Source organism: Lissotriton vulgaris, chromosome 5 (assembly GCF_964263255.1).
Source record: "Lissotriton vulgaris chromosome 5, aLisVul1.2, whole genome shotgun sequence".
NCBI lineage: Eukaryota > Metazoa > Chordata > Amphibia > Caudata > Salamandridae > Lissotriton > Lissotriton vulgaris.
This window is the reverse complement of record NC_141693.1, coordinates 2,756,189-2,783,315: the sequence shown is the minus strand read 5'-3', so window position 1 is coordinate 2,783,315 and position 27,127 is coordinate 2,756,189.

Genomic DNA, 27,127 nt, shown 5'->3' with positions numbered 1-27,127 from the left:
GGGGACTTGCCTGTGTGGATCGGCCAGGGTGCCGGTGTCAGCGGCGGCCCCTGGTGGAGGAGAGGGGTCGGCTGGAAGAAGCCGTTGTGCGGTTGTGTCGGTGAAGACTGACCGGGCCCGGTCCAGCGGCCGGGGGGCCCCGTGGTAGGGCGCGGCGCGCCGTGGATGGGGGAAGACCGCGCATGAGGTTACCCCCTTTGTTGCCCTGTCCGGCCATCTTGAAGCCCTGCGCCCGGAGTCGGCGTGTGAAGCCCGTGGGGCGGTGGCGCTGGCGGACCCCCCTTTTGGTGGCTCTCCTTTCTGCACCCAGGTTGCCATTTCTGGGGCTCGAGTGAACTCCAGCGGAGGCCTTGCTTAAGAGCCCGCTCCAGAAGTTGGGGTGTGTGGAGACGCGGCTGGGCCCGCAAGATGGCGGCCGACGCCCTGGGTCACGGATTTACTCAGGGCGGCAAACTGGTGTCGTTGAAGTGCACGGGGGCCTGGACCCGTGAACGTGAGCCCACGCTCGGCGATGCCCTTGACGCCCTGCGGTCCTTACATGCGGCCTTGGCCCCCGTCGCCCCTGTGCAAGATAGACGGTCTGCCGCCATTTTGGTTGGGCCGTCCCTCATGAACGCGGCTCTACTTCGAGGGTGCGCTGCTTCGTCCCCCTCAGTTGCTGCGGGGATTGCTGCCGCCGCGCATCGACAAGACTGTACGCCTGCGGCCCCGAATCTCCAGGTAGCCTTGATTGTGGCGGGCGCGGGTGTGGGCTCCACGCTGGGGCCCGTTCCTGCTCGAGTGTTCGGGGAGCGACGTGGATTGCTGACTCGATCTGCTTCGGTGAGGTCCCGTTGTTACCTTGCGGGGGAGACTCTGCTTTCCTGTGCGGCGAGACTGCACCCACATTGTTTGCTGTTCCAGTTGTCACTAATGGAAAGTCTGGACTGCCGTGAAAAGTTCTTGCCTTGTTGCCAGTTGCCGGGGTCCACTGGTTTACACCCTTGTCCCGTTTTGTTCCGCTCGAGTGGCCTCCCCACCTTGACATGTTTGCTGCCCACTACTCTACCACGCGTGGTGGCAATGACTAGGAAAGGACCGGGGTGAGCCGGACTGAACCCGGAGGACTGCTGGTTAATGGATGGAGATGAGGAATGCCCCCGGCCACGGATACTATGGACGAATCCTTTAAGGGTTTATGATACCTGAGTCTGTGTCGATTTCGTTTTGATGTTGCATAAGTGTGTGGTAAGGCGGAGGGCAGGGGCCGAATGACTCGATTGATGGTCTCCTTCCCCCCCTGGTTCTTTTCCCTTTTAGCCTCTTTTGTTCCTCTCCCTTTCTCTGACTCTTCTATTTTTCGGGTTTCCTATTTAGAGCGACAGGCACGCTGCTGGGGGGTAGGCCGTAGCCTTCTGCAGGGGTGCAGGGCAGGGTGGGTGGGTTGGGACCTCTTATCTGTTTATTTTTCTCTTAGTTCTATGGCTCTTTTGTATCCCTTTATCGGGGCGCCGTATCTGTGCGTGTCTCCCATGGTGTGATTGCAGATGGGGATGGGGAGAGAGTTGTTCTTCTTTTTACGGTATTGATTGCACATATATTATGACTTGCATGCCCTAACCCCGATAGCGGGATCCTTAGTCACTTTGCGCGCCTTTATCGCTGTGGGGCGCGTGCAGCAGCGCGGCGTTCTCCTTCTCCTCTTTATAATACTTCCCCCCTCCCTTCTTTTTCTTCTTACTTGGGCTAGTATAGAGGATGGTTGTAACCACTGTTGCTGTTCTGGTTCCTTCGTTATGTATCAGTAAGATAATTAGGTGGTCGTTGGACAGGCGACGAGTCACGGTGGGCACTGATTCTAAATATGGCGTCTATATCCTGATTGTGGTGAACTGTTGCTGATAACCGTCTTTATTGATGCCTTTATGTCTTGATGCTTGATTCGTAGCCCGCTATGGGAACTCAGATGATTAAAAACTGCGATTGATCCTGCTATACTCCCTATTATAAAATTAACCTTCCTTGATCCTGTTTTCAGCGGTCGCGCCCAGCTTTTCTCAGACTGCACTCATTGCTTACACTATGCTGGGTGCCACCGGAATGCCTCCTTATTGATCTATGTGCTTCTCATAATGTGTCGTGGCCGGCCTGACTGGTTGTAGGCCCGTATTTGTATGCTCTTCTATGCACAATAAAGGTTTAAAAAAATAAATAAAATACTTTTGGTTTTATTTGTCAAAGAAAAAAATCAGAATTTTACTTTTTATGCCAAATCAGAGTCGGCCCTGAAACTGCTGTCTAAACTGCCTCGCATCTTCCTGGTTACTACCCAATAGTACTGAACATTTATTTAAACACAGTGAAGAAAGGTGCAAATTCGTCTAACGCGTACTTCTCGGCAAGCAGGCCAATTTTATTGTATCAATGTATTTCCTATCCTGCGTGACATACCTCAGGGACGGTACCGTGGCGATATGCTGATGGGGCAGGGGCCCCGGATTAAAAGTAGAAGTCTTGAAAAAGCATAGACTGTGTAATGGCAGAGGGCATGATCCAGAAGGACATGCACACAATGTAGCACCCTCTGGCCAAGTGTGGCCAGAGGATATAAATGAATGGGAAAAGACCTCTTGTGGTATTTTCCCCATACCAGGTAAGCCCTTTCTGCGTTTATATTTATTTCCGCGGCTAGGCCGCACGCCAAACGTAGCTGCTGCACCCATCACACTGGCGACGAAGGTGTTTACCACCCTGCGACACCGTCAACCACCACCGCTGTGCCTGTTGACCCACTCACTGTCGGCACAGATATCACTGTGCGGTGGGGCACACCCGATCACTGCAGTACCACCTACCCTGGTCGCGGAGCGGACTGCACATGTCGAGACAGCCGCGCCATCCAACCACCCAGTGCAGCTCATCAGGGGTAAGGCGTGAAGTGGTTGCCACCATTAGGCCCGTCTAGCACTGCAGCCCCTCTCTAGACATCACAGGGCTCAGCGCGAAGGAGCGTGCTGCTGCGCACAAACCTGTACACCCTGGGAAGCTCAGCGCAGTGCCGCTGCAGCACCGGATGACTTCACCCACACGCCATGCATCACGTGGGAGGCCGGGAGAATCAGCGTGTCACCGCCTAGCGAAGATAGTGCAAGCACCAGCAGGGGCTTATGCCTCACACAGCCTAAAGCCGTCCAGGCCAAGCATATAGAAAAAAAAAAGTGAATCAAAAACAAAAAAACAACAGAGGAGAAAAGACAATTATTACAAAACAGAACCCAGAGCAGGGAGGAAGCTGCACAGAAGAAACACAGCAGCAGGACCTTCCCATCACCAGTCACCTACACTATAAGGCAACACTGAACAAGCCAGGTCGTGCTGTGCCTACGCCAGTCAGCAACTATGACAGACAACGCAGCCCAAGCAGTCTCACAACTAGTGCCACCAATGGGGCAACCACCAGGTGCACCAGCCACGCAACCTATCCAGGTCACCGCGCAATCAACGTTCAGTGAACTCGCCGACCCTGCCACCGCCTCCCCTCGATGGAAAATATGGATTAGCAGCCTGAACAACTATTTCATCGCCACAAGGGAAGGGGACAACATTATCAAGAGATCTGTATTACTACACTTTGCGGGAAAGGAAATATATATTCTTTGCGCACCTACCGAACACCGGAGCCACCAACAACTGTGACATGGCAGTCAGAGCCCTTGATGCACACTTTGACCCGCAACTAAATCCATACTACGAACGATTCAAACTCCGCCAAGCCCGCCAGAGGGAAGGAGAATCCATGGATGCATTTCACTCACGACTGGGGGAGCTAGCTAGCACTTGCACAGCAGATGACCAAGCCAAAGAGACGAGAGCGCAAGTAATACAGGGATGCCTCCACAAAACCCTCAGAAGCCTCATTCTCCGCCAGCCAGGGAGCTCGCTGGAGGACATACTTATCATGGCACGATCCCACGACCTGTCAGATGCTTGAGCCACAGCGACGGATAACTCCATCACGCAGCAACCAGAGAGACCCATCAAGATGGAGCGAGTTGACACAATTTGAACACAAGGAAGGGGTAGCAGCAGGGGAAGACCAATAGCAAAGTCAACAGAGAGCCCCAAGTGTAGATACTGTGGATGGAAAGAACACCCTCTGGAGGAGTGCCCTGCCCAACAACGAACATGCTCCAAATGCAGCACCCTCAACAACTTTTCTACAGCATGCAAAGAAGGGCCCAGAAACAGAAGTGCCCATGGGAGAAGGCCACCATCCAAATCGGTGAGGCAACTATCCCTAGAAGACTACGACAATCCAAAGACAAGTACTGGATCACTGCGACAGTGCAACCGCCTCGAAGATTCATCCACCGAAGTCGAGGTGGAGTGTTTTCTCATATGATTCAACAGCGCCTTAAAGCACAGGAGGCTTCCTCAGCTCACGTGCGTAAAAGAAATAGCAGGATCTGGCGTCTCAGCCTAGATAGACACTGGGGCGTACCTCAACGTCATGGGCACTCAATAATATAAACAACTACGCCCACGCCCTCAGCTAACCCCAACAAATGTTAAGATATTCACATATGGTCGTCAAACACCACTGCCTCTAAAAGGGAAGATCACATTAAAAGTGCAGGTGGAGAATCGGGAGATCACATCCACATTCCATGTGGTCAACAGAGAGGCTGACATCCTGGTAGGGAGCCACACTGCAGAAGACCTCGGCCTTGTCACCTTTGCACGGAGGGTCAGAGCCCTCCAAACAGAGAGGATACTTGAACTACTCCTACACCTCTTGCCCGGGCTAGGGCACATAAAGAGACTGCCTGTCAAGCTCCACATTGACGGGTCAGTCAAACCAGTGGCACGCCGTCACCGGTGGATACCATTCCACCTTCGACCCATGGTGGAACAAGAACTGAATGACCTAGAACAACAAGGAGTCATCAAAAAGGTCACTGGCCCAACACCTTGGGTCTCACCCATGGTGATCACGGAGAAGCCAAAACAACCAGGCAAAATACAGTTGTGTATTGATATGCGCCTGCCCAACCAGGCGATCGAAAGGGGGAGACACACAATGCCCACAATGGACGATATCATCGTCGACCTCAGCGGCTCCAGATGGTTCCCCAAGCTAGAGCTTAACCCGGGATACCATTAACTAAGGCTAGTGGAGTAGAGTCGATACATAACAACCTTCTCGATACACATTGGGCTGCGCCGATATAAACAACTCAATTTCGGCATATCATCTTCCGCAGAAATCTTCCAGGAGGCAGTCCGAGAGACTCTATCAGGCCTACAAGGGATACCAACCGTCAGCGATGACATTCTGATTCACTCCCCATCCATTTAAGAACACCACAAACACCTCAAAGCAGTCCTACAACGACTGGTGGACCACGGTGTGACACTCAACAAGGACAAGTGTTCCTTTTTCCAAAACTACATTGAGTTCTTTGGATACATTTTCAACCAAGAGGAGTTCAAGTGGCCCCATGAAAGTCTCACGCGATACAATAAGCACAAGTGCCAAAGACCGTCTCTGAAGTACGCAGTTTCCTAGGGATGGCCACGTACTGCGGGCGTTTTATCCCCAACCTCACCATGATATCCGAACCCCTTTGGGCTCTGACTAAAAAGGACACCACATGGAAGTAGGGAAGTGAAGAAAAAAACTGCATTCCTGTGTGTCAAAGAAGCCATGCTCAGCAAGACCACAATGGTATACTATGATGCCACAAGGAGCACAGAACTGCTCTTGGATGTGAGCCCGGTAGGGTTGGAAGCAGTAATGATGCAGGTAGAACGCGGCAAGTGGGCACCCTTTGCCTTTGCAAGCAAAGCTCTCACACACATGGAAACACAGTACTCCGAAATTGACAAAGAAGCGTTGGCCATAAGATGGGTGTGCACCCATTTTCATCTCTACAGCGGCCACCTGTTTTGTGTGGTCACCGACCAACAGCCTTTCGTCCCACTATTCAAAGGCATAGCCCCTCATCATCCACCACAGATCAAGAGGTGGGCGATCCAGTTGCACCACTACCAGATGGAGTTGGTGTACCGCCCTGAGCAAAGAACTCAGCAGACTTCCTTTCCAGGCACCCGCCAAATCCCAAGGAGAACGGAATCGACAACAACGCAAAGCAGAAGAATATGTGGCCATGTGACGCAAGGATCCTGAACCTGCGCCCACACTCTCGAGGGGATAAACATAGCTACCAAACAAGATTCAGTGCTGATGAAGGTAGTGGAATCTCTACTTCGAGGGTCATGGGAGAACTTCCTACATGACGCCAACAACTGGCATAGCCCAGCCAAAGAACACCTTGGAAAACTATGGCAAATGCAGGATAACCTGAGCACGACAGCCAAAGGTCTAGTGCTAAGAGGATCTCGGATCATGATCTCCGTAAGCCTTCAGAAGAGAGTGACAGCCCTTGCACATGGAGGCCACCAAGGAACTATCCAGATGAAATTGCGAATGAGAGAGAAAATCTGGTTCCCAAGAATGGAGGAAGCGGTTGACAACTGGGTGAGGAACTGCCACTCCTGCCAAATCACCAGTAGTCCAGAACCTCCTGTACCGATCATCACCGAAGAACCAGGAACCGCCCCCTGGGCCCAAGTCAGCCTCGACTTTCGGAGCTTCCCGAATGGGAGAATAATGGCGGTGCTCATCTACAGCTATTCCAAATAACCAGTAGCGGAGGTGGTCGACTCCACTGCATACACACAGGTCGCGCTAATCCTAGAGAAGACCTTCACTCTGTTTGGTTTGCCCCAGGAACTAAAAACCAACAACGGACCCCCCTTCCAGGGTGGAAAATTCAGAGATCTGCTCACATCCCTAGGCATACGACACCCCTCCTCCCCCCAATGGCCACAAGCCAATGGCTAAGTGGAGTGTTTCATCTTCACGCTGAATAAGACCCTTCGTATCGCAGCATCAGAGCAAGCCAACCTGGAAGCAGCACTACATTGATTCCTGCGAGAGTACCGCAGCACACTCCCCTGCACCACACAAAGATCTCCATGGTCCCTGATGTTTGCCGGGCACTGACAAAATACTATCCTTGTATCCATTCTCTGGGTACCTACACCCTACGAACCTACCAATGCCCAGACCCAAAGGACACAAACCAATGAACGGGCTAGTAATAGGCGAAGAGCCAGACCCAGGACCCTTGTGCCAGGGAACTTGGTGTTGGTTCGTAATTGCCAGGCAGGGTTGAAGTTCAAGGCACCATACGAACCAGAGACCTGGACTGTAGTGCGAGTGGATGGAACCGGCGTCCCTGCCCAAAGGGGAGAAGAAGTGATCACGAGGAATATGTCATAATTCCGAAGGGTAGATTGCCTGAGTCAAAGACCACCAGACCTGCCTGATATTGAACTAAGAACTGAAGGGCCTGAGAGCAGCTCATTACCCATCTCAGAGAGACTGCAGGTAGCAGGTCCACCGAACCATCCTGCAACTCAGTCCACCGGAAATGAAGAGCTGAATGTTAGCCCCAGGTCAGAAGTAACTCCTCCGAGTGCAAACTGCCGGTCCAGCTCCCAGCGATACAACCTAAGACCAAACCCATTTCTCAGCCAAAGATTGAAAGACTTTGTTTGTTAATGTTCTGTTGAAACTTTTTCGATGCCAGGCCTTTTTCCCCATCCCCCCTGTGCCACGCCCTTTTTTGACTATTTGGGGTAGTTTGCCCTTAGGCCCTCATAACCCTTTGTCCACATAAGATATCCACTCAAAATGTGCGTCCTTTTCTTCCTGCATCCTGAGGATTCTAAAGGTACCAAGGGTTTGTGGATTCCCCTGGAGGAGACTGAGAAATCTGGCAAAATACAGCTAAATTTTGTTTTTTTAATGAAAAATAGGGTAAAAATGCTACAGAAGAAAGCATCTGGGGCCCGATGTAGGTAAATCTACATTTACCACTTCATAAATACCGAATCATACCGAATCAGTATTTATGAAGTGGTAAATTAGAGGGGGGGAGATTTTATTTATTTATTTATTTAAAGGTTTTGTAAAGCGCGTAGTAACCCAATGAGCATCCCAGCGCTGATCTGCTTCTCCAGGGGTTTCAGCCGTCTACAGCAATTATGTTTGAGGGAAGAGGAGAGTCTTTAATGATTTCCTGAACTGGAGGTGATTCGATTCTGTCCTCAGTCTTCGTGGGAGGTGATTCCAGTATTTGGCCGTGTGGACCGAGAAGCGATGGCCACCGGTCTTGGCTTTTTTGACTCTGGGGACTGAGATGAAATTTTCTCCGCTGGACCGGAGATCTCTTTCCGCCTGGTAGGGGATTAAGATTTCCTTGAGAAGGGGGGGGGCCGTTATTGTTGAGGGTTTTGTGGGCCAAGCAGAGGGCCTTGACGGCGACCCTTTCTCTGACTGGAAGCCAGTGCAGAGACTTGAGAGCTGGCTTGGCAGAGGATCTTGCAGGTGTGCCCGTGAGTAGGCGGGCGGCGGCGTTTTGGACTTTCTGCAACGTGTTAAGGGTGGCTTCGGGAGCTCCCAGGTAGATGGCGTTGCAGTAGTCCAATCTCGCCAGGATAAGGCCCTGAATGAGGAGCTTCCTTGCGTTTGCGGGGAGCAGGGGGAAGATCTGCCTACAGGCTCTGAGTAGACCGAAGCATGTCCCTGCAGTCTTTTTTGCCTGAGTTTTAAAGCTCAGGTCCTTTTCGATCCACACGCCTAGGCTTTTGACCTCGTCCTTGGGTGCGGGATGGTCACCCAAGCAGCTGGGCCAGAGGTGAGGTGGCAGAGAGGGCCCCTTGTGACCCAGCATGAGAATCTCGGTCTTTGACCCGTTCAGCTTTAACGATGAGAGATTCATCCATCGGTGGACTTCGGAGAGGCAACTGTGGAGATCAGAGGGGGCGTGATGGGGATGTGGGAGGGTTACAACCAACTGGGTGTCGTCGGCGTAGTTGATAATTGAAACGCCGAACGAACTAACCCTCTTTTCCAGTGGGGCCATGTATACGTTGAATAACGTAGGGGTCAAGGATGAGCCCTGCGGCACTCCACAGCGGAGGGGGATGATAGGTGAGTGGCTGTCGTTCTCCCAAACCTGGAAGGAACGTCCTGATAAGAAGGATTTTAGCCACTTCAGGGCCATACCCTTTAATCCAATTTCTCCCAGTCGTTGGATTAGGGTGGGATGGTCCACAGTGTCGAAGGCCGCACTGAGGTCCAGGAGGATCACTGCCACTGATCCTCCCGTATCCAGAATGCTTCTGGCCTTCTCCACTGCTGCCAGGAGGGCAATGTCAGTGCCCTGGCCTGGACGGAACCCTGTCTGGGAGACCCCTAATAGGTTATTGCTCTCTAGGAAAAGTGACAGTTGTTTGTTCACTAACTTCTCCGCGATCTTGCTGTTTCCTGGGAGAAGGGAGATGGGCCTGTAATTGGAGAGGTCCTGCGGGTCTAAGGAGGGTTTTTTTAGAAGGCCTTTAACTGCTGCCGCTTTCCAGCTGGGGGGAACTGTGCCCTCCGAAAGGGAGGAGTTAATCAGAGCCGTGAGGGGGGGGATGATGGTGCTGGACACTTTTTTCAGGAAGCGGAGGGGTGCGGGGTCGAGGGGGGAACCACTTTTAATTGAGGCCAAAGTTGCCCCTACCTCTTCCGTTGTCACTGGGCCAAAGACATCCAGGGAGGGTTGGGGGCTATCAGCCGGAAGGGGGGGGTTAGTGGTAGCGATGGTAAGATCCCGATCCGTGTGGGCCGGTTCAGGGGGGGGTATAGCCAGGATAATTTTTTGGATCTTCTCGTCAAAGAAGGTGGCGAGATTGGTGCATTTGCTTTCTGCTTCTTTAGGATCGAGAGGTTTGAGTGGGGGTTTGGGGGCGTGGAGGAGTTCTTTGAGAACGGAGTAGGTTTCGTGAGCCGAGCAGGCAGCGTTTTTAATTCTGCTCTCGTAGAAACCGATTTTGGTGTTGCGTAGCTCCTTTTTGTAGGATTTTACGGAGGTACGAAATGTTTCTTTTTTTTCCTCTGTTTTTTCCTTCCTCCAGAGGCGTTCATTCCTTTTGCAAACCTTACGCAGAAGGTTGAGTTCAGGGGTGTACCAGGGTGAGGGGGTAACTCTCTTGGTGTGTTTCAGAGAGTTGATTTTAGGCAGGATGGCGTCAAGCGATTGGGTAACCCAGGTGTTAAATTCCTTGTCCCCTGCTATGGTGTCTTGAGAGGGGTGGGGAACGTGTTCCCTTAGTTTGGCTGCCCATACGTCTGGTTCCAATTTCTGCCATCGTCTGGTATGGGTTCTGGTTTTTGGAGGTTGAGGGGGCTGAATGTCAATGTCCCATACGAAGGGGACCAGGAAGTGGTCAGTCCAGGGGAGGGGGATGTGGTCAAGGGTTTTCAGGTCTGGGATGTTTGAGAAGATGGGGTCAAGCAGTTGCCCTCTTTCATGAGTGGCCTGTGGGTTTTTTAGGTCAAGGCCGATGGAGGTGATGTCCTGTAGTAGTTCACTGGCCTGCTTGTCGACCGGGTCCAAGAAGTGTACATTGAGGTCTCCCAGTAGTATGTAGTTGGTGGAAGACGTACATTTAATGGAGGTCTGATCGATAATTTTGTTCGGAAAGTCTGCTAGATTGCCCGGAGGGCGGTAAACCAGCGTTCCGGACAGCGAGGTAACTGGGGAGATTTGTATAGTGAAGTGACAGCTTTCGTGTCCCTTGATGTTGCCATCAGATGTTCTGCAGGTGAGGCCGTCCTTAAGGATTATAGCTAATCCACCTCCTCTACCCTCTGGTCTATTCAGCGAGCACATAAAGTACCCGGGGGGGAGTGCAAGGACGATGCCGGGGCCACTGCTGGGGGTGAGACAGGTTTCTGTGAGAAACAGGATGTCTAAGGCGTGGTTTGTGATTAGAAGGTTAATTTCGTGCGAGTGCTTCACAAGCGACCTGCAGTTGAGTAGGCCTAGGTGCAAGCCCTTGTGTGCCGGGTCCTGATCTGCAGAATTGGTTGTCACCCTTCAGGATGCGCGTGCAGGAGGGATGTTTTTGGGTATTTAAGGCTAGCAGCTCCTCACGGGAGTAGGTCCGGTAGTTCCTGGCTAAAAAGGGCAGAGTGGCAGGGCCTGGGGCCGGCTGGGCCCGGACGGGCCCAGACGGGCTTGCCTTTGGCGCGCCTTCGGCGCGCAAACGTCGCGCCCGCTGCGCTCGTCCGCTGCGCTTCATGTGGAGGCACATATTTATAGGATGGTAAGTAGATGGGTGGTGGGCGTGGCCTCCGAAGGGGGCGTGGCCTATCAGTCGGCCGTGGCGCTGGCAATCGCTTTGCGCGCCGGTTTTAGAACAGCGGAGGGTCCGCTTCTGTCTGGCATAGGCTTGAGGTAAGAGTGCAAGTTTTAAAATCACAAGATTACACAATATACAATTTTTAAAAATACAAGCGCTCTCCCGGCTTTCCGCCTCAGGAGCAGCGTGTCAGCAGTAAGGGACGCTAGTGTTCAGCGTCGCCTTTATTTTGTGGGCGGTGGGCGTGGCCTCCGGAGGGGGCGTGGCCTATCAGTTGGCCGTGGCGCTGGCAATCGCTTTGCGCGCCGGTTTTAGAACAGCGGAGGGTCCGCTTCTGTCTGGCATAGGCTTGAGGTAAGAGTGCAAGTTTTAAAATCACAAGATTACACAATATACAATTTTTAAAAATACGAGCGCTCTCCCGGCTTTCCGCCTCAGGAGCAGCGTGTCAGCAGATGTAGGTATTTCAGATTCGGTAAATACCGAATCTGTAAGATTCGGTATTTACCGATTCTGTAAATACCGATTCGGTATCCCCCATTGCTTCCTATGGGCCTTAAAGCCTATAGGAATCAATGGGCATTAGCGAATCGGTAATTACCGATTCGGTAATTACCGATTTGTGCAAGGGTGCAGGGGGTGTCACTTTGACACCCTCCAGCACCCCAAAAAAAGGCATGTTAGCCATGTGGCACACAGACATGCCCTAAGGGCATGTCTGTCTGTCACATGGCATAGGTGTGCATGCACACATGTGCATGCACACCTGGATTCGGTATTTTAACACCCAATTGGATTGGGTGTTAAAATACCGAATCTGAAGGGCCTGTGGGACTGAAAGTAGTCCCACCTACATCCCAAATTTAAAAAATCGGTAAAATTACCGATTCGGTATTTTTGCGATTCGGTAATTTTACCGAATCGGTAAAATACCGAATCGGACAAAAAAAGGTCCCCTACATCTCAGTAGGCCAAATTCCGGTCGGAAACGGCCGAAATCGGCCGTTTCCGACCGGTATTTGGTACCTACATCGGGCCCCTGGTGTCTTACCTGCATATGGTATCAGCAAAGGGTTTGTGGTGCTAAAATCACCATCTTCCCAGTGTTCAGGAACAGGCAGACTTTTGTCAGAAAACCAATGTTTTCTTCACAGTTTTCAACGACGAAGGAACCAACTTTGGTTCCACCAAGCATGCACTGCCACGTCACTGCCTGAATCCAATGAATTAAATTCATCTCTTTTAAACTGCTTTTTCCTTTATTCGTTTTTCTCCTTTACTTTTCATCCTGTCTTTTCTTAAGTTTCAATTCATTTTACTCAATGCATATTTACCAGCACTGTTCAACGGAGGCTCAGAAGCATGGGGTGGGTTCCATGTCATGTTTTATTTATCAAGCCCAATGCATTTCGGCAGCAACTTTCCCTTCATCAGGGACATCGCTCTCCAGAAAGTAGACTTGACACGCGAGGTCCAAGATAAGACTAATTCTTCTTTGCAACCAATGAAAATCGAATAAAGGAAAAAGAAGTTTAAACGAGATGAATTTAATTCATTGGATTCAGGCAGCGACATGGCAGTGCATGCTTGGTGGAACCAAAGTTGGTTCCTTCGTCGTTGAGTTTTGTAGTGTTTTCAGCGCAATGGGATGATGCACGAAGCAAGCTTTGCACGCCGATAATGTTTGAAAGTGTACTTTGTTTAAATATGGATTAATGTTGGATCACCTGGAGTGCATCTCACCCCCTACTTAATTTCTTCACAGTTTTGGCATTTTACTGGGACATAGCCCATTTTTCCTATTTCTTGTGCTTGCAACTTCTTTCCAGCTAGTGGTGAAAATTGGTGTGAAACCAGTAATGAATCCCGTAAAGCTATGCATTTCTGAAAAGTAGACAAAATTCTGAATTCAGCAAGGGGTCATTGTGTAGATCCTTCAAAGTTTTCCTCTCGAAAGGAACAGTTGAAATAAGAGAATATTGAAATTGAGTTGAAATGCTTTTTCATTGTGTACCAGGTATTCAGTAAATCATTTGGCAAAATATAAAAAGTGGAAAATCTTTATCAAGGAAACCTGTCTATTGCTGAAATTGGAACGTGATATGGAGTTTAGAAGCAGTGGTTATTTGGGTATCTCTGAATTTGTGGGTACCTATTAGCATGTGAATTAGAGGGTATTGTTCAAGATGACTTCTTTTTTACACTCTGTCTTGCATTTGGAAGGCAGAAATGCATAGAAAGACAAATAGTAATAACACGGGGTCTACTATTCTGTGTTTTCCTAAGTCTCCCGATATAAATGGTTCCTCACAATGTGGGTAGGCAGGCTAGTGTCTGCAACAGGTAGCTGCTCAAAACGCAACGTTGACACAACATTTTTCCAATGAAAACTGACCCTTTTTTGCAACTTGCCTAACTGTGGATTTTGGACCCTAGCTCATCCAGCACCTAGGGAAACCTAGCAAACCTGTACATTTTTTAAAACTAGACACCAAGGGGAATCCAGGATGGGGTGACTTGTGTGGCTCTCACCATGTTCTGTTACCTAGAATCCATTGCAAACCTTAAACTTTGTAAAAAAAACACATTTTGCTCACATTTCTGTGATGGAAAGTTCTGGAATCTGCCGGGAAACACAAACTTCCACCCACCCAGCATTCCCCCAAGTCTTCCCAAAAAAATGGTACTGCACTTGTGTGGGTAGGCTTAATGCTTGCGACAGAAAACAGCCCAAAATTCAATTTGGATACATCACATTTTTCCAGTGAAAACTGACCATTTTTGGCAATGTGCCTAGCCGTGGATTTTGGGCCCTAGCTTAGCCAGAACCTAGGGAAACCTAGCAAACCTGTACATTTTTTAAAACTGGACACCCAGAGAAATCCAGGATGGGGTGACTTGTGTGGCTCTAACCAGGTTCTTTTTACCCAAAATCCCTTGCACACCTCAAACTTTGTAAATAAAAAAAAAACCTTTTCCCCACATTTCTGTGATGTAAAGTTCTGGAATCTGCAGGGAGCCACAACATTCCACCCACCAGAATCCCCCAAATCTTTAGATAACAATGGTACCTCACTTGTGTGGGTAGACCCAGTGCCCACGACAGGAAACGGCCCAAAACGCAATGTGGACACCACATTTTTCTAGTGAAAACTGACCCTTTTATGTGCCTAGCTGTGGATTGTGGGCCTTAGCTCAACTGGCACCTAGGAAAACCTAGCAAACCTGGACATTTTTAAAAACTAGACACCCAGGGGAATCCAGGATGGGGTGACTTGTGTGGCAGATCTGCGGTGATAACCCCCATCTGCCTCTTGGAGGGGCCGAAAGACTATCCCTTTTGTGTTCAGGGTGGGGGCATTGGCATGTCCATTGTGGGCAGCCCCCACCCCTCTTTTATAAAAAAAATATCATCCCTGGTGTCTAGTGGGTTTTCTGCCCCCACCCTCCCCTTGGGGGTATACCGGGTCTATTGCAACCATCTGTACCCCAGGGGGGCATAAAGACTGCCAATTTTTGGGAGGGTATAACCTTATGGGTATACAAGGAGAGAAGGAGCCACTACTAAGATATTGAACAGCAAGTTTATTTAGGATTTTCTTCACAATGCAGTTGAACATGTAGTTCTGACTGTCCCAGGGGATTCGGTTATCTTCCTGCTTTGTCTTCGGTTGTCTTTACAGCCCGGTCTCACCGTCTCGCCCGGTTTGAAGAGGAGAAAAGAAAACGTGGCAGTTACTTCACTGCTTGAGTCTGGCACACTAAAAGGGGGCAGGGAGTGAGGGTAACAATCGTGAGGAGGAGATAGACCGGACTACCGTCACCAGCACCGACCTCGCAAGAACAGTAGCCCGAAGTGATGTGTGAAAAGTGCTCAAAGTAACTGGTGTCCTAGTCCCTCCCGCTCCCTCCGTTACCCGGTTTCCCCTTTATGAAAACAAAGTAGGTTTCTAAAGCGCCCCCGTACCTGGCTGAGCCACGCGTCTTCCTGCACGTGGCTGGGCGATGTGTGGGGTCGTTGGCCTCCTGGCTTCTCCCTCAGCGGATCTTCCGGGTCTCCCTTTCGCTTCGACGTTTCGTTGTCGGCTTGCTTCGTCCCGGGTTCGCTGAATCCCCACACCGACTCAGCGTCCTCCGTTCCTTGCTCCTCACGTCGGTTTCTTCTCCTCTGCTCGATGTCTCCTCGGCACAGCAACAGCTCCGCGTCTTCCGGGACCTCCTTTTCTTCTTCAACGGCCAATGGGGATAGGCCGACGTCCTCTGACGTCAGGGGGTTGGATTCCCAGTCAGGAAAGTCCAGGCTTCCCTTAAAGGGCCCGGACCAGTCCTGTAGGGGAGACGGAGAGTCAGTCACGGGGAACAATAAAGGTGACTTTGTGCCCCCGTGACAGAGGGATGGGGACATTATAATGCCCATTTAGGCCAGCCCCTACTTTAAAAAAATAAAAGAATCCCTGGTGTCTAGTGAGCTTTCTGTCCCCATGGGGGTGCAGATTGGGGTTGGTTACCCCATCTGCCTCCTGAGAGGGCAGAAAGACTATCCTTTTGTGTTTAGGGCGGTGGCATTGGCATGCCCATTGTGGGCAGCCCTGCACCTCTTATTAAAAAAAAATAAACAACCATTCCTGGAGCCTAATGGGCGTTTGGGCTCCCATGGGACAGAACAAGGATTATTGCCCCCATCTGCATCCTGGGGGGGGGTGCAAAAAGACTGTGGCAAATTTTTGGAAGGGGCGGGGGCATTATAGATAATCCCTGGTGTCTTGTCCCCTGACTGGCAGATCGGGTGTAATAACCCCCACCTGGCTCCTGGGGGGGGGGGAAGAAAGACAGTCCTTTTTGTGTTGGACTGGGAGCATTGGCATGCCCATTCTAGGCAGCCCCCACCCCTCTTTAATAAAAAATATATGTTAACATCCCTGGTGCCTAGTGGGCTTTCAGCCCCCGTGTGGGGCAATTCAGAGACACTTGCCTCCAACTGCACCCCAGGGGGGTCAGGAAGACTGTTGCTAATATTTAGGAGAGGTGGGGGCATTATTGTGTCCATTTAGGGCAGCCCCTAACCCTAAGCATTAAAGACTGTCTTTGCCCAAATTACTATGGGGGGAGCAAAAGCCCTGGCCCTCCCCCTCGATGTTGCCTAGTGGGTGGATCCCTGCTTAGGGATCACCCTCCTAGGGTGACCCCAAGCAAGGATGCATTAGGGCGGGATACCATTGGAAAGAGGAGAGTCTCCCCTTTCCAATGGTACCTCTTCTGTGTGATTCGGTGCTCAGGGGGCTGATATAGCCCCATGAGCACCAAAGCACTGATGATCGTCTCGTCTCAGTTTCAACAGTAATGACGTCAGAGAGCCATGCACACAATTGGCTTTACATATGAACAAAAAAATGCCCCGGGAAGTTAGGGAAGCTCTTCCACACATCCTGAGGCCAAAAAAGAACTAAGGAAATCCCTTTTCTGAAAACAGCAGAGGACTTATGTGGTGGTGTGCCAATGATGTAACCGTTACGTCCATGGCACAGAAACTGTTAGGTGACTGGGGGACTGTGGCTGTTGTTCCCCAGGCTCTCGAACCCATACGCAGATAGTGAGAGGCCTCAAGTGAGCATATCAACCTGGTCAGAGAAAGGCACCCGTCCAACCTGACATGCGCACTTCAATTCAAGCGTCTGTTTCCCTGGTTAGCCTGCAGTCCCTAAAGCCTGGCCCACACCGACACAGAAAGGCACCAGTGGATGAAAAAAGACCACTGCAGCGGTGGCAGGGCCAGGAACAAAAACATTCATTTTATTGTTAATAGGGCACCAGTCCAGATACAGGGGGGGCAACGTTTCAGTGCCCTAATAGAGCGGCTGCCTCTTAATTGATAGTAAATGATGGTGGAGCAGGAGGCAATTGGTGAATTTGACTCAGAACCAAGCAAAGCTAATATTTTGTAGAATACAGAAGTCAGAGGGCCGGCAAATGTGGAATCCTTAAATCTTCTTGATGGTTCTTTGTTAACCAGCTCTCCGTGCAGTGATGAGATTTTCTCTCTGGAGGCTCCCGCGGTTTCAGACATAGGTTCTTCACCCAATTTCAGTCACACATCTGAGGTTACCAGGGAGTCTGAAGGTACTGATGTTAGTGTGGCTGAGGTGACCAGGTCAGGATGCGTTAATTCCAGACCTGTTCACACAGTTAACTTACCTGTCAGATTTAAGAAGCTTTACATGCATTAAAGTTTTTCTTCATTGTTTTTATCTCTTTTTCTTTACTTTTCTTTTCCTTTCTTTTCGTTTTTTTCTTTCTCCCTATTGTTTTTCTTTGTGTTTGCTTGTTTTGAATAGTATTCTTTTAATATTTAAGGGAGCATTTGCTCTTGCTAGTTCCCTCGCGCTGATGTTACTGTACGAATGCTTACCTGTTTACTTACCTGTTTATGTATGAAGGTTTCATCTTCTGTGTTGGAGCTTCGAGGGGTTCTGTATCAATGGTGCTGGAGAGAGTTGTGGCAGAGCTTACTTGGACTGACCAGCGCAGGACGTAGACTCCCACTTTCATAGAATAAATGTGGATTCAAACCTGCTCTGCTGCCTCATCCTTACTTCCACAATCATGTTGCAGAAGTAGATAAAAAAAGCATTGCTCTGATAGATTGTGCTTCCTAAGGAGAAATCTGTGTGCTTAAATGACTCATGATATCTCCTGAAGAAGCGAGAGGTATCTAGTTTGTTTCCAGTTGAACTAAATTGGTCGTGGTGAAGCAGCTGTGACCGGTCAATGAAGAGATTGTTAAATATATAAACTAGAGGTGGGCGAAACACTGACTCAGTTCGAGGTCTTGATGGAACTTAAAGTCATAATGATTCGAGCTTTCAAGTGCTTTTTGCCTGCAAACAAACATTAACATTCCAGGTAAAAAGGAGAGATAAATAGATACTCATTTTGTGGCTGATTTGTACAAACTGAAACTAGAAAACATGGATAAATCTCAGCTTCCCACTTAAATTGTGTGATCTTACGCAAATAGTTGATTTCACCAAAACTCCGGGTTTTTTCATTATTGCGTATGGAAACACATTCAAATATGTGAGTTCAGAATACCAGTTGTACAAAAACCTATTGTGTTTGATTTAATAGGCTATGTTGCAATATAATATTGTGGACCACATACAGGGTTTGCATGACAACTGTCTTGCCTCTTAGGTCACGAATGGTTCATGTTTAAAAACGATCACTTTTAACAAGTACTTCTGAGTACAAAGGTATAGTGTGGCATATTAATATTAAAACTTCCATATGTTAAAGAAACACTCTTGCTTGAATTTGATTTTTTATTGGGACTTTATCATATATTATCAATCAATCAGTCTCTATAGCGTGAATTGCCACGCTGGGGGGTCTCCAGGCCATGGAGTTCTGTGAGCCTTGCTCGAAAAGCCATGTCTTGAGCTTCGTCTGCCGTCTTCCAGTGAAGGGTCGGTTTGCAGCTGTAGGGGGGGGTCATTCCAGGACTTGGCAGCTAGGTAGGAGAAGGAACGACCTCCGCAGAGGATCCGACGGATGCGGGGAATGTGTGCCAAGGCGAGAGAGGCAGAGCAGATTTCCCTGGTAGGTCAGTGGAGCATCAGGCGGTGGTTGATGTAGGTGGGTCCACAGTTGTGGAGGGCTTTGTAGGCGTGTGTCTGGAGTTTGAAAAAGTATATTTTCTGGACGGGGAGCCAGTGCAGGCTTTTGAGGTAGGGGGGCGGGGGTGGTGGTGCTCGTCCTTTCGGAAAGGTTGAGGATGTCTTGCTGCCGTGTTCTGGACGGTCTGGAGGTGGTTCAGGAGCTGTTTTGGTGGCTCTGCCGTAGAGTGTGTTGCTGTAGTCAAAGCGGCTGGATACGAGGGATTGTTTTCCTGGTGGAGGTGGGGATCCATCGCAAGATCTTGCGGAGCATGGGGAGGGTATGGGAGAGGATACATCATTGACCTGTGGCTTCATAGTCAGTTGGCACAGAACCTCGGAATTATCCTGGACGGTGTGGAAGTTGTGCAATTTATGCTGGTTTTACTTTGGACAAGTACTTCATGGCAGGTTAATCTGTTCTGGAATGGCCTTTGTTGCTGCTGGCACTGATGAGGCAATTAAAAAACACAACTGACACAACGTGATAATTACCAGAAGACACACAGGAATTCCGAAAATAGAAAAAATATTCAAAATATGAAGTTGATCCAGTTCTTGATCTTTTTGTCATGAATGAATTTTTATGTCTTGTGTAGTTTTCACAAACAAAGACAGCCAGTGTCTCAGCTTCTATTATAAACGTATCCAGGAGAGTTGTTCCAAAATGAGCCTGAGCAGCCATGGCCGCTTCCAGAGCGTCTATGTGTAACTGCTCCATTGTTCTAAGAGATCCTTGATAAGCCTGAAGAGTATATTGCGGCCGTGTGTGGTGGCAAGCCTGAAGGCCGCTCAGGCTCATTTTGGAACACCTCTCCCGGCTACGTGTATAATAGAAGCTGAGACCCGTTTACATGCCAGATGTTGGAGCTAAGATTTGTACAAAGATCTCCGACGTACTTTATATACTTCTTTTTGGGTGTTGTCCTGACTACGTCCAATGGACGAAACGCGTGTCGGCTGTTTCTGCTTGCATAGAACAGACACTGTCTGTCTCTGTTTGTGAAAACTTCACATTAAGTAAAAATTACTTCATGACAAGAGGGTCAAGAACTGGATGGACGTTATATTTGGATTCTTTTTTTGGACTTCCTGTGTGTCTTCCGGTACTTCTCACGTTGTGCAATTTATGCTGGTGTTACTTGGGACCAGTACCTCATGGCAGGTTAATGTCATTGTTTCTTAGATCTGCTCCCACTGACCTTTCCACTGGGTCTCTGTCGTCCTCTAGATCTTGCAGGACTTGAATCTTGTTACTAAATGGAGCATTCACTCCATTTCTGTGCATCTTTGAAGAGGGTGGTGTTATATTGATGGCCTTGGATTGTTTGTTCCAGCCATGCCTTCTTCAGCTTTAGCTTCAGCCTTGTGCCCATAAGGTGATGGTCTGACGCCACGTCAGCTCCCGTCATCACTCTCACATTCCTGCAGGGGCCTCCGGAACTTCTTGGTAATGCAGACATGGTCGATCTGATTCTCTGTTAAATGGTCTGGTGACACCCACGTTGCCTTGTGTATTCTTTTGTATGTTTGTGTGGGAATACACTACTATCACCTGCCTGTTCAGGGCACAGTGATCTGCAAGCCTTTCACCTGTCTTGTTCATGTCACCAAGGCCATAGTTGGCCATGACTTCTTTGGATCCAGTGTTGTTGCTTCCAATCTAGGCAGTGAGTATGGCGATGCACTTCTTCAGGATGGACTGGAATCTGTTGTAAAACAATTCTTTTTCCTCTTCTTTGCTGTCATTTGTAGGGGCATAGCACTAGAAAACATGCATGTTGATCCTCTATTTATTTGTGCAATAGGTCACTGTGGTGATTGTAAGACTGTGGGCTTTCCATCCAGTCAGAGCTCTGTTGGCTGCTAGCGTTCACATCAGTGCTACTCCCTGAGTGTGTTGGGCATTCTCTTTGTATCCAGAATTCAGCAGCATTCCTGCTGGAAACAGTCTTTTCGGCCTGGACTGTGTCCATCTTGTCTCACTGATGCCAAGCAGGGCAAAGTTGTATTTTTCATCTCTGCTGCCACTTGACTGTCTTGCTGTCGAGTACATGGTCCTCACGTTCCATGTCCCGATGGTGATGTTCTTGGTCGAAAGCTGGTAGATCGGATTTGTGGCTTCCAGGGATCTCAGGTGTTCACCACAAGGTGTCATAGCGTTCCATGAAGGAGTTTCCCCTCTCCCCAAGGCAGGATGTTGTTTGATCTTTTGATTGATGTTTCTGTAGATAGGATTTTGTTACATGGTGGGCTAGCTAGCCCCTCATCCTTTCGCCGCTGGGCTTGAGACTGGTTATGATAGAGTTAAAGTACTGTGTAATAAGAATGTCCAATTGTTGGGTAAATTTGGATTATATCTCGGTATTAATTTTAATATTTGTATATGTAAAAGTTCATTGGAAATTATACATGTAATGCATAGTCTATACATATGTCTATATGTAACCCTGAAGAAGTTCTAGTCAAAAGAAACTCATTGGCTACAAGCAAGTTTGACCACAAATGAATAACCAATAAAGGAACTGCTAAAAATAACAATGGACCATCGTGCACACTTGTTCTTTTCAACTGTTAGGATGAATTGTGTTTTATATGTGTAGCTTGAAGTCAGCTAATTATGTATTGGAGTGACTAAGTAGAGTGCTGAGTAAATTTGTAAAGTTTGCAGTTGTGATACAACCTTCTACGAGACAGTGTGTCTCGTAATAAGGGATTGTGGTGGCTGATCCCTGCTTGGATCGTGCACCGCAGATGACGCATGAAGATGATTGACTTGTAGGTAATAGTGATTTGTGCTGCCATGTGCGACTGTTGAGTAAAGGCAATGTGAGCAAACATGAGCAAGAGCATAAGAGCGCTGCTTTCAATTCAAAGTACACGAGAACATACCATTAATGAACAGGACAAGGTGTTTTAATTATAAAATCATTTAATACCATGTAATTATTTACTTTTTTGTACTTACTATTTGTGCCCTTTGATTCTAGCATTGTACACTTTTAAATATTGAGGTTTTGTGTGTATTGACAGTGTACAAATTCACACAGCCAATATCTCCCAGATGAAGGACCACTAGGTCTGAAATGCATTAGGGTTGCCATGAACTTTTGTGGATTGATAAATAGAATCATGTACCTAGAAATGGCCATCGCACGATAAAACAATTTAAAAGAAATAGGGATAAAGATTAAACACTGTGAAGTTCACAGCTTCGTATAATTCATACAAATTTGTTAGTAAGAATTGTTTGTGACTATCGAATCATTTTAATATTGTCCAGCAACTCAACAACTGTGCACCTTGGGACTTTTTCCATTGGTGGGAATAGCAGATTCGGAGTTCTACATTATAGTTGGCAGTCAGTGAAAGAAAGCTTTATTTCGACAGTACAGGTCATAAAAGCACGTAAAAAAACTGTACAATACATTTTAGCAGAAAAAAAATAAATACAATATATCATCATAAAAGCTATGGGCATTATTTCTGTGTTTTAAAGTTAAAACACTTCGAATGTGCAAGTTTTTAGTGCATTCTTAAATTGACTCCCTCATACCTGCTCATAGTTTTATGGCTAGCTATGGTACAATGTACAACAACATTTATAATTTCTACATTGGATACAAGAGGGGGTAGAATAGCACATATTATATTAAATGACTAATTCATTAATAAATAAAACGCCTATTGGTTGCTTAGACTTTATCTAATAGATATTTATAAAGAATGTTAAAAAGTCTGAATAAAAACAAAAATTATATCATTAAAAGATCTAGGGAGAGGATTAATTACAGTGGGGATAATCATACAGTACATGTGTGCAAACCTCGGTATTACAGCTGGTACATAGCATAGCATATGTAGAGGTTGCTATGAAACTAAGAGTTTCCTAAGAAGGTTTTCTTTTGAATAGCTCTACAGGTGCACCACATAGAGTATGTTATGTTATGTTAAATTAATTTATTTCGCGCACGGCTACTCATGAGTGTCCCAGCACGAGTCTAGTGGGGTGCAGTGGTGTACTTCAGATAAAAAGATGTGTTTTCAGTTTTTTTTTAAAGCAACTGGATCCTGAATGGTGCGCAGAGCTAGCGGGAGAGCATTCCAAGCAGTAGTTGCCTTCACTGAAAAGGAGCCACCACGCATCCTCTGCCGCTTAAAACGTGGCACTCGGGCAAGGAATAGAGATGCGGAGCGCAAAGAGCGAGCAGGGGCATAAAAAGACACCCGCCTCTGTAGATAAAGAGGCCCACATCCATGAAGCGCGCGATGGGCCATAATCAATAATTAAAATTTCACTCTGGCTGCTAACGACAGCCAGAGATATAGATGCAGCTGGTTCTGAACACTGTCCCTGGCTGACAGCCCCTACAACAGTCTGGCCGCAGTGTAATGAACCACCTGTAGCTTCTTCAATAGGTAGCCTGGGATGCCAGCAAAGAGGGCATTGGCATAATCCAACCGAGACATAATCAGCGCACACGTAATTGTTTATCTCGCTGCAGCTGGCAGAAGGGGGAAAAAGCTTCTAAAGGATTTAAGCAGGCCAAAGCAGCAACCGGATAGTTTCTTAACACCTTGGCTGCTGTGGTTATTTTTCCCCTGTGCTGGAAAACTCTTGTTGCCATATATTCATGACGAGCTCAGCTCGTCATCAGCACACGACCACCGTGGCTGATGACGAGCTGAGCTCGTCATCAGCATCGAAGGGGTTAATGTGTGCCGCAAAGGAAAGCTGTTCATCAAACCAGACCCCAAGATTTTTTGCCGGTTTCCCCGTGGAGGTCGGACATGGGTATTCGGGAGGCCAGAGCTGCTCTCGGAAATCCGTAGGAAAAATGCCAAATAGCAGAATCTCCGATTTCCCTTCAATGCATTAGAGTTGTGCATCAGCCATCCAGTTAAAAACTGAGGCTAGGCAATGTTGGGCCTGAGATACAGAGCCCGCCCCTTTATCGCAGGTGAAGAGCAATTGGGTATCGTCTGCATATGCCAACACCTTAGCCCCCAACTCCTCTGCTAAATATATCAAAGTAGTCATATAGATGTTAAATAGAAGGGAGCTAAGTGCAGACCCCTGCGGGACACCTGTTGTAACCCCCTGAGGGGAAGAGGAAAGGGGTGGAATCCAGATCTGCTCGGTCCGACCTTCCAAAAAGGAGCGGAGCTATTCCCACACAGTACCAGACAGCCCAATCCTGGCCAAACGAGACAGAAGCAATGGATGCAAGACTGTATCGAACGCGGGCGAGAGGTCAAGCAAGATAAGCGCCGCCTTTCCGCCTGCGTCCATACAGTCCTGTATAGCCTCTGCCACTTCAACCAGCACTGTTTCAGTGCTATGTGACGACCGGAACCCAGACTGCGCTGGATGTAAAAGCGCCTCCTTCTCCACAAAGTAGGTCAGCTGTTAATTTACAACCTTTTCACATACCTTTGCTAATGCAGGGAGGTGAGAGATAGGCCGATAGTTACCTCGGCAAAGGGAGTCTAGTGATTGCTTTTTAAGAAGAGGTCGGATCTTAGCCTCCTTCCAGGACAAGGGGACCACCGCTTCCTGAAGGGAAAGATTGATAATGGCGGTCACTTCTACATTGACAACCGCGAGAAAAAACCGAGAGATGGAAAACACAATACGTGTGTCAGTTTCGTACTTAAAAAGTCTGAACACCACTGTGCAGTGTCTAATCCCCATGTTTCTGCACAGTTGTAGTAACGACCGAGACCTTGGCTTTCCATAGGCGGGGCAAAAGAAGAGGACATGCATTTTGGTTTCCTCAGCTCGGTCAGACCCTGGACAATCTAGTGTGTGGGTGCCAAGCCACTTATTTGTAAATGCTGGAAGCGGGAGCACCCCATGTCTAAATTGAAGAAAAAGTTTTTTTGCTATAAGCGATTTAATGTAATCTAAAGCCGAATCTAGCCTATATTGCTGCTTAATATCCAGAAACCTAGAAGTTGAACAACCAGGCTTGGTCCCCCGCCATAGTAGAGCCAGTTTATATTCTCTGTAGGAGTCAACCAGTGCCATTTTAGAGATCGTAGGACAGATCTCTTCTGCGGTTGTCCACGTTTACCCTCCCTAAGGCCTGGCAAGTGTTCCTGATATAAGCTAGCCAAGGAAATTTCCCTGCACCTTGAAGGCTCATAACATCCTTCAGCTCCTCTTTGCATTCAGCTAATTCGGGTGTACTCCAAAGGTGTCACCAGTATAGGAGGGGTCTAGAAGAGGCTACATCTGCTACAGGGCTAATCCCTAGGTCCATCCTGAGCGCTGTTAGTGGAGAGCTCGTAGGAAGACCCAGCAATTGCCTAAGAAATAGGTTCTCTGACATTGATAGGGAAGTGGATGGGCAGTGGCCCCTTAATTCTGCCCTATACAGTGATCATCCCCTGGCCTGTGTCTTGTAAATTTCTGCTACAGGACCTATCACTTTGTGCGTGCGGCTCTTTTACACTTTTATGATGCCTCCCGTAGACTGGGTCAGTTTTAGACTAGCTTTCTTTGTTTGTGTTCCCATTCCATTTTTTTCAGTTCAGGTGATCCCTAAGTTGTCAAAAATGGACACCCTCTTTAGTGCCCTTCCATCCGAATGGGGATATGGGCAATTCGTGGTGTTAGCATTAAACCATATACTTGGTTTTTTGAAGATTAATCTCCAGTCCCCGATTTTTGCAGAGAGTGCTGAAAACATCGAGCACCCTCTGCATGCCCATGGGAGATTTGGAAAGTAAAAGCGTATTGTCAGCAAACATAAGAGCTGGAATTTTGCAGTTCGCCAACCTGGGTGCATCAATATCCAACAGAGTTTCAATTAGGCTGTTTAAAAAAAGGGAGAATAGTGTCGTGGCCAGAACGCATCCTTGTCGCACCCCTTTCTCTACAGGGAAAGGGGCGCATATTGCCATATCTTATTCACGCAGAGTTGTCTGGGTGAAGACGTTTCAACTGATGGCGGAGATATTCTGGAACTCCCAGATCGAAACGTATACTCCACAGTTGATCTCACTGCACCAAGTCAAAAGCGGATTTAAGATCCACGAATGTGAGACAGAGGCTGCCACCCTCTAGGATCATGGTTTTCCAGTGGATAAGTTGTAATCTGAAGATCTGGTCAATGGTGGAGATCTCGGCCCCAAACCCTGCTTGTAGGGGGTTAGTGCATTGTTCTCTTCTATCCAAGATTGCAAGCGCCCCCAGTATAGTTGTATCTTTGGACAGATCATGTGTCTTAGTTGCATTCCACTACAATATTACTTTTGAACTGCAAATGTGAAAAAGTGAAGGGTGTGCAATTCAGGAACTAAAATCCAATTATCAAAAGAGTATGGGATCACAAGTACTCTCCGTATTATTGCAGAAATATTTACCCAGAAAAGAACCAGGCTTTTTTTCGCCATTCCTCCAAGAATTGCACAGGCTACCAGGTAACCAAAAGAAAGATGGGGACAATATGAGGGTCCTTTGTTGGCTGGGGATTTGCAGGCTATCTATCGAGCTGCAAACCCTGCGGCGCAAACCTCATACAGGGGTGATAAGAAAACTATACAGAAGGAATGTGAATTGATGGAAAAGCTTACTTTCAAAGATTTAGAAAACAGAAAGGGCTTCCAGCAGATACTTCCAAGCATTGTTTTACTGCATTAAGGACTTATGTGACAAGTGGCGTCTTTCAGAATGACACCTTGAGATAGCTAACGCATATACACGTGATCTCAGGAGGGAAGAGCCAAAGCGGAGGATGTGGACCCCATAAAGTGGGAAGTTATAACAAGGAGAGTCATAGATTCATAACTAGTACATCTGATAGTACAAGAGCTTGTATTGGACCCTACCCTATTCTTTTGCCTCAACAGGACTGCCTGCTGTGATTTAACTGAGGTGAATGGGGCCTTATTGTGTGAAACTGCCAAAAAAGGAAGGAAGATGAGCCACTAGAAATTAGCTTGATAAACAAATCAATCTAATATACTGGAAGTTCACAACCGCTTTCCATTGTCCATTACAAGTAAATGGGGAACAAAAGTCAGCATTGCTTGACACTGGATGTCATCAGTTTGCTACACAGAGCCATTTGGTTATGCTACAACAGATACTTCCCACACTGGAAGCCTGTACTTGCCACTTCCATAGATTCACCAATCACTTCTGAGGAGGTAGGCTCTCTCTCCCGCGCAAAGGCCCTGGCTTAATCTTTCTTGTTCTCTAGGCTGAGATGTAAATATGAGGCAAT